Raw genomic sequence first — 9,086 nt, 5'->3', positions numbered from 1 at the left:
TGCCTCCCCTCCACCTTCCCAAAAAAAGGGCCAGGAAGGGGATGGTCACACAGGACGCATCCCTGCGCCTCATGCAAGAGGCCACCCCGTTTTTTAAGGAGCCCCCCCGAAGCGGAAGAATCCTATGGCTGCTACTTAGCCAGCAGGCTTCTTCAGATGAATAGGGAGCAAGCGCCTCATTTGTGAGCGCCTATTTGGGGAAACAATCCATAAGGGGCTGCAGGGCACGCTAACACAAAACACCCAACTACATGAGGCAGCCCCCCCCTCCTCCTCCTCCTCCTCCTCCTCCTCCTGCCACAACTGAAACACCAGAGCCACAGCCTCAAAAGAAGGCTACAGGGAAGGCTGCAGGGCAGCGTGGAGGAAAGGCTGCAGGGAAGAGAAGAAAATGATGACCTGGGTTCAGTCTGGTCTGACAGAAGACGCAGGCTGTTGTAGGACCACAGTCTGGGGACATCTAGATCATCTGCTGGTGCTGTTGATCTCTGGGATTCTTGGACCAGATTGTGCTCCCTCTTATATGGACTCCTCAAGATCCCAATTTTCTGGTACACCGACTTTTTCCAGCGTTGACTTCCTCTTTTAGCAAAAGACTTTATGTGTTTTCTTTGAAATCATTGATTTTACACACAATGTTAAATTAACAAGGGACAACAATCTCATTGAGTTTGAAAAAAAACACACCAAAAATACATTACTAATGTTAATAATGTTCAAGTGGTAAGTCTTGAAAATCAAAAAAATTACGTAACCAAAAACGGTGCTTTGGGTTAACTTTATCTAAAAACTAAAAAATAAACACTATAAAAAAAAAAAATAATAATGGGTTCTTTGTGTTAACTTTACAAACCTAAAAAAAAAAAAAAAAAAAAAAAAAAGGGGGAAAAAGTATTATTAGTATGGAAACATTGTTTTAAAAAGGCATACTATATCATTCATGAGATCAAAGAGAAAAAGAATCCAGAAATCAGTTTGGGAGAACTCTGATTATGAACAGCAAAACACCTTCGTTCTTTAGAGCCTTCGTAAAGAAGAAATAAAATGCGCTGCATTGAACGATCACAGATTTTGCAGCGTGATGAATGTGCTACCTACAATACGAACATTAGTTTTACTAGACCGAGTGCTTCCGTTTAGTTTTTGCTTATGAGCATGCGTCGTTTTTTTGTCCGTCGGACTAGCATACAGACGAGCGGACTTCGGGGTCCGTCGTACTTACGACGTAAAGATTTGAAGCATGCTTCAAATCTAAAGTCCGTCGGATTTGAGGCTAAAAAAGTCCGTTGAAAGTCCGGAGAAGCCCACACACGATCGGATTACCAGCCAGCTTTAGTCCGTCAGCGTCCGTTGGACTTTTGTAGACGAAAAGTCCGACCGTGTGTACGCGGCATTAGGGCTTTGGAGAGAGATAAGTAAACACTACATACAGTATCTCACAAAAGTAAGTAAACCCCTGACATAGTTACATAGTTACATATAGTAGGTGAGGTTGAAAAAAAGACACAAGTCCATCAAGTCCAACCTATGTGTGTGATTATGTGTCAGTATTACATTACATATCCCTGTATATTGCGGTCATTCAGGTGATTATCTAATAGTTTCTTGAAGCTATCAATGCTCCCTGCTGAGACCACCGCCTGTGGAAGGGAATTCCACATCCTTGCCGCTCTTACAGTAAAGAACCCTCTACGTAGTTTAAGGTTAAACCTCTTTTCTTCTAATTGTAATGAGTGGCCACGAGTCTTATTAAACTCTCTTCTGCGAAAAAGTTTTATCCCTATTGTGGGGTCACCAGTACAGTATTTGTAAATTGAAATCATATCCCCTCTCAAGCGTCTCTTCTCCAGAGAGAATAAGTTCAGTGCTCGCAACCTTTCCTCATAACTAAGATCCTCCAGACCCTTTATTAGCTTTGTTGCCCTTCTTTGTACTCGCTCCATTTCCAGTACGTCCCTCCTGAGGACTGGTGCCCAGAACTGGACAGCATACTCCAGGTGCGGGCGGACCAGAGTCTTGTAGAGCGGGAGAATTATCGTTTTATCTCTGCAGTTGATCCCCCTTTTAATGCATGCAAATATTCTGTTTGCTTTATTAGCAGCAGCTAATGTTTGTGAATATTTTATTATATCTTTTCATGTGACAACACTGAAGAACAATTTGCTACAATGTAAAGTAGTGAGTGTACAACTTGTATAACAGTGTAAATTTGCTGTCCCCTCAAAATAACTCAACACACAGCCATTAATCGAACCCAACAAAAGTTTTGGTGGACTATCTCGGTATTGATACACCTTAATACATATAGGGTAAAAATGATATCATTTATTACATATAAAAAACATACATAGATCTCAATAAAAATTCAAAAACAGTATACAAATACTCAAAGGTTTCCCTAAGAAGTATCTGATGATGGAGTTTTTTCATAGATTCACCAGTTCTCTACTAGTTTCACGGTACACAGACCGCTTCGTCAGGAGGAATAATCTATAAAACAAATAATGTAATAAGGTACAAGGCAAAAGACCAACTCAGCAGTATCACTGTGAAGTTGCTTACCCAACAGGCCCAACACCAGGTACAGGACCCAGCTACTCAGAAGTTCCCCCCCTGCGGCAGACACAGGGGATTGTATGGATAATAAATCTAGATAGGAATAGGAATATACACACAATGGTTGGTGAAATGATAACCATAAAAATTGTATAGTGCACCCGGGAGGGGAAGGATAATGTGGAGGGAAGAGGGGGTGAGGAAGGGGGAGGGGAAAAAAGACTGATGGGAAAAGTAAGAAGGGGGGAAGGGGAGGGGGGAAAGGAAATGGGGAAGAAGGGTTTAAAGAAAAAAACAGGGGGGGGGGGGGAGGGGGGGTGGGTCTGGTTGGGTGTTAGTGGGGGGAGAGGAGGGGTGGTGGAAAAGGGGGGAAGGGGGAGGGGGAAAAAAGGGAAAAAGGGGGAAAGAAGAAAGAGCAGGGGGGAGGGAAGAGAAGGGAGGAACGAGGGGGTGGGAATAGGAAAAAAGGAACGGTAAACCGGGACTAGGGAGGAAAGAGGGGGGTGGAGAGGGAAAAGCAGGGAAGAGAAAGGGGGAAAAATGGGGGGGGGGGCGGGGCAGGGGACGTGGGGGGAAGGGGGAGGAAGGGGGAGAGGGAAAAAGAATGTTGAGGAACGGGGAAGTGCAGATATGCATTATGGTTAAAAAGATTATAACCTACCCAATCAGATAACTTCAAGTGTATGCTTAAAGATGATATACCATACTCCAGAGGGGAAAAAAAGAATGAGGGGCAAGGAGGAGGCAGACAAGGAGACCATCAATGAGGTATCTGGGGTGGAAATGAGCTGTAATCCTACAACACGAGTAAACGATTGCATGCTTGTCAGTTCAGTTTAGAAGGAAGCCACAGCCTGGTAAGGGAGTTCCTCTGACAATAGCCAGACCAGACCCTTAGCAGTTGATGGAATCTGCAAAGATATAACAAATTAGGCATCCATACATGGGAAGCCATAAGCATACACAGCCACAGGGACAGAGACTCACCTCACTATATGTTGCCAATCACGACTCCCCCGGAGAAAGATCTACTCTGCTCACTGATGTGCCGAAGTGCATTAAATGAGCTCCCCAACCCAGAAGATGTGCAAAGCCTCAGCAACTGTCCTCATGCTCCTACCCGTCCCCTCTTTTCCTATATAAATTCTGGATGATGGTACTTGTTTATGCCCAGCTTTAGGCTGTGTTATTTTTTAGGCTATACTCAAAAATTTCTCACACAGCCATTAATGTCTAAACCGCTGGCAACAAAAATGATTACACCTCTAAGTGAAAATGTCCAAATTGGGCCAAATTAGCCATTTTCCCTCCCCGGTGTCATGTGACTCGTTAATGTTACAAGGTCTCAGGTGTGAATGGGGAGCAGGTGTGTTAAATTTGGTGTTATCACTCTCACTCTCTCATACTGGTCACTGGATGTTCAACATGGCACCTCATGGCAAAGAACTCTCTGAGGATCAAAAAAAAAGAACTGTTGCTCTACATAAAGATGGCCTAAGCTATAAGAAGATTGCCAAGACCCTGAAACTGAGCTGCAGCATAGTGATCAGGACTATACAGGGGTTTAACAGGACAGAACAGGCCTCGCCATGGTTGACCAAAGAAGTTGAATGCACGTGCCCAGCGTCATATCCAGAGGTTGTCTTTGGGAAATAGATGTATGAGTGCTGCTGGCATTGCTGCAGAGGTTGAAGGGGTGGGGGGTTAGCCTGTCAGTGATTAGACCATACGCTGCACACTGCATCAACTTGGTCTGCATGGCTGTCGTCCCAGAAGGAAGCCTCTTCTGAAGATGATGCACAAGAAAGCCCGCAAATAGTTTGTGGAAGACAAGCAGACTAAGGACATGGATTACTGGAACCATGTCCTGTGGTCTGATGAGACCAAGATAAACTTATTTGGTTCAGATGGTGTCAAGCGTGTGTGGCGGCAACCAGGTGAGGAGTACAAAGACAAGTGTGTCTTGTCTACAGTTAAGCATGGTGGTGGGAGTGTCATGGTCTGGGGCTGCATGACTGCTGCCGGCACTGGGGAGCTACATTTCTTTGAGGGAACCATGACTGCCAACATGTACTGTAACATACTGAAGCAGAGCATGATCCCCTCCCTTCGGAGACTGGGCCGCAGGGCAGTATTCCAATATGATAATGACCCCAAACACACCTCCAAGATGACCACTGCTTTGCTACAGAAGCTGAGGGTAAAGGTGATGGACTGGCTAAGCAGGTCTCCAGACCTAAACCCTATTGAGCATCTGTGGGGCATCCTCAAATGGAAGGTGGATGAGCGCAAGGTCTCTAACATCCACCAGCTCCCTGATGTCGTCATGGAGGAGTGGAAAAGGACTCCAGTGGCAACCTGTGAAGCTCTGGTGAACTCCATGCCCAAAAGGGTTAAGGCAGTGCTGGAAAATAATGATGGCCACACAAAAAATTGACACTTTGGGCCCAATTTGGACATTTTCACTTAGGGGTGTACTCACTTTTGTTGCCAGCGGTTTAGACATTAATGGGTGTGGAATAGTGGAATAGTAAGCAGGATGTGGAGCCAGAAGGAATGTCAGCCAAGCAAGTTTTTAACAGGAGCGCAGGAGAAAGTCTCTGTGATGTTGACCAAGACGAGGGCAAAGATCATCTGGGCTGTACGGCTTAAGTAAGCAGGACTGATGAGCAGGATATCATCAACAGGTGAGTCACTGTGGAGAGATATGAGCTGGCAATGAGCCGACAGCTGAGCGGCCAGCTCAGAGAAGGAAGGGCTGAGCCCAGCCCTGACAAGTGGGTACTGGTGGTTCATAGGGCAATTTAGCAGAGGAGGGCATGGAGGAGAGGGAGGAGCTGACAAATCTCACATCAATACCACTAGCTGTATAGAGACATGGCGGCATGACAAACTGCATCACTGAGCCCTGTCCTGCATCCTTCTGAGTTACCCAGTGCACTGTGAACTAAATATATCGTCCCGGACCCTGCTTGCTGGACCACGTGTCAGCAGTAACGTGGACCTTGCAGCTGACTGCCTTGCCCAGCGATGCCACAGCATTACCTTCCACGTGATGGTATAGAGCTGGAATAGCCTTACGTGCAAAGAAATAGCAACTGGGAACCTGCCATTGTGGTACAGCACATTCTGCAAAATCACGGAAGGGGGTAGAATCCACCAGACAGAAAGGCAGAAGTTGTAATGCTTGAATTTAGATGCTGGGCATGTGGGTGGCAGTGACTGTATTTTTAGTCTACCGCTGGTGGTGTGCTACTGACAGACATGCTGCAAGGACCTGTGACACCCTTCGCTATACCATCATTCCTATCAGTGGAGGCTGCCAGGGGTCCTGGGGTATAGCTGTTCTTGCCAATGGGCTGAGTGGTGGGAGGTTAAATGCCTTGTTAAGGATGTGGTACCCAAATGGCTGGTGTTTTTGCCACATAATCTGCTTGAGGCAAAGTTTGCAAATGGCAACAGTGCAATCAGCTACACAAGTGCTAAAAGCCCCAGACAGCTGAGCTGTGGGAAGTGGGTTGGGAGATAACAGCTCCACAATCTGGTTGAATAGGGCGGCTGCTTCCCACTCTTCCATGATGGCTGCCTCATTGGGGTTGTGCCTCACCCTCACTTTCCTCCTCTGCTCTATTCAGCACTCAAGTAGCGTCAGTGACCTCATCATCATCCCCTCCATCCTCATCATCACTGGAGCCAACTTGGCAATGTACTGTGGCCGGAGAAACATGGCTGACAATTTGTTGTTTACCAGTGTTCTCCCCTCGCTTTAGGCTCAGGTTCCTACCTTCCTCAACTTCAGAACCAAGATCTGAATCAAGTAATAGCTGTGCATAATCAAGGAGCAAGTGACTGATGCTGTATTCAAATAACTCAGCTGACTCCTCCATGCCTGATGCTGGGGCTATTGCAGGAGTAGCTGTGAACAAGAAGGCAGAATAAGTCACTCTGCCAGCTGTGGTGGACTGCACACTAGTCTCTGCTTGGGTGATGGAGGATGACGATTGTTTAGTAAGCCAGTCCACCACCTCCTCCGTATGATGTGGCTGGATAGCACGGGCATGGGGAAATGTATAAGTGGAAGCACTTTAATCAATGGAAAGTGGTGTTTGGTGCACTTTAACTTGAGTACTCACTACACAGACGTACTCCGCATACACAGTACAATATACTGCATTAAAACTGCACCAATGCACTGCAATATACTGCGTTAAACTCGCACTGAAATATATTGTGTTAAATGTGCACTAACTCACTGAAATATACTGCATTAAATGTGCACTAACGCATTAAATTATACTGCACTGAAATATACATCGTTAAACGTGCATTAACGCACTGAAATATACTGCACTGAAATATACTGCGTTAAACGCGCACTAAAATATACTGCACTGATATAAACTGCGTTAAACACGTAATAACGCACTGCAATATAATGTGTTAAACATGCACCAATGCACTGAAATGTACTGCATCAAAAGTGCACCAACGCACTGCAATATACTGCAGTAAACGTACACTAATGCATTGAAATATACTGCACTGAAATATACTGCTTTAAACGCGCACTAACGTCCCGCAATATACTGAGTTAAATGTGCACCAATGCACTGAAATATACAGCGTTAAACGTGCATTAGCGCACTGCAATATACTGTGGTAAACGTGCAATAATGCACTGAAATATACTGCGTTAAATGTGCACTAACGCACTGCAATATACTGTACTGTGGTAAACATGCAATAACGCACTGAAATGTACTGCGTTAAATGTGCACTAACGCAGTGCAATATACTTCTGTAAACGTGCACCAACGCACTGAATTATACTGCGTTAAAGTGGTTGTAAACTCATAAAATAAAATAAAAAAACATGCAAGACAAAGATATAATGAGCTAGTATGCCTTAGATCGAAGCTGTTGCAGCGGTCCCCACGCACCGTTGTGCCTGGCGACATGTCTTCCAGAGTTATTTCCGGGTTTTGCAGGCTCCGACGCTGTGATTGGCCAGAGCCGTGTTTACGTCTCGTCGGTCACATAGTTACATAGTAGGTGAGGTTGAAAAAAGACACAGGTCCATCAAGTCCAACTTATGTGTGTGATTATAAGTCAGTATTTCCTTGTATATCCCCGTATGTTGTGGTCATTCAGGTGCTTATCTAATAGTTTTTTGAAACTACCGATGCTCCCCGCTGAGACCACCGCCTGTGGCAGGGAATTCCACATCCTGGCTGCTCTTACAGTAAAGAACCCTCTACGTAGTTTGTGGTTAAAACTCTTTTCTTCTAATTTTAAAGAGTGGCCATGTGTCTTGTTAAACTCCCTTCCGCAAAAAAGTTTTATTCCTATTGTGGGGTCACCGGTACGGTATTTGTAAATTGAAATCATATCCCCTCTCAAGTGTCTCTTCTCCAGAGAGAATAAGTTCAGTGCTTGCAACCTTTCTTCATAACTAATATCCTCCAGACCCTTTATTAGCTTTGTTGTCCTTCTTTGTACTGGCTCCATTTCCAGTACCTCCTTCCTGAGGACTGTTTCCCAGAACTGGACAGCATGATCTAGGTGTGGCCAGACCAGAGTCTTGTAGAGTGAGAGAATTATCGCTTATCCCTGGAGTTAATCCCTTTTTTAATGCATGCCAATATTCTGTTTGCTTTGTTAGCAGCAGCTTGGCATTGCATACCATTGCTGAGCCTATCATCTACTAGGACCCCCAGGTCCTTTTCCATCCTAGATTCCCCAAGAGATTCTCCCCCTAGAGTATAGATTGCATTTATATTTTTGCCACCCAAATGCATTATTTTACATTTTTCTACATTAAACCTCATTTGCCATGCAGTTGCCCACCCCATTAATTTGTTCAGATCTTCTTGCAAGGTTTCCACATCCTGCGGAGAAGTTATTGCCCTGCTTAGCTTAGTATCGTCCGAAAATACAGAGATTGAACTGTTTACCCCATCCTCCAGGTTGTTTATGAATACATTAAATAGGATTGGTCCCAGCACAGAATCCTCTGGGACCCCACTACCCACCCCTGACCATTCCGAGTATTCCCCATTTATCACCACCTTCTGAACTCGCCCTTGTAGCCAGGTTTCAATCCATGTACTCACCCTATGGTCCAAACCAACAGACCTTATTTTGTACTGTAAACGTTTATGGGGAACTGTGTCAAATGCTATTGCAAAATCCAGATACACCACATCTAGGGACCTTTCGTTATCTAGATGGAACTCACTTCCTCATAGGAGGTTAATAGATTGGTTTGGCAAGAACGATTCTCCATGAATCCATGCTGATTACTGCTAATGATATCGTTTTCATTACTAAAATCTTGTATATAGTGCCTTATCATCCCCTCCAAGAGCTTGAATACTATTGATGTTAGGCTAACTGGTCTGTAATTCCCAAGGATGTATTTTTGGGCCCTTTTTAAATATTGGTGTTACATTGGCTTTTCTCCAATCCGCTGGTACCATTCCAGTCAGTAGACTGTCAGTGAAAATTAGGAACAATGGTCTGGCAATTAC

Source organism: Aquarana catesbeiana, linkage group LG10, assembly GCF_042186555.1.
Source record: "Aquarana catesbeiana isolate 2022-GZ linkage group LG10, ASM4218655v1, whole genome shotgun sequence".
NCBI classification, from domain to species: Eukaryota; Metazoa; Chordata; class Amphibia; order Anura; family Ranidae; genus Aquarana; species Aquarana catesbeiana.
The sequence above is the reverse complement of the archived record's forward strand: the minus strand, read 5'-3'. Positions refer to the sequence as shown.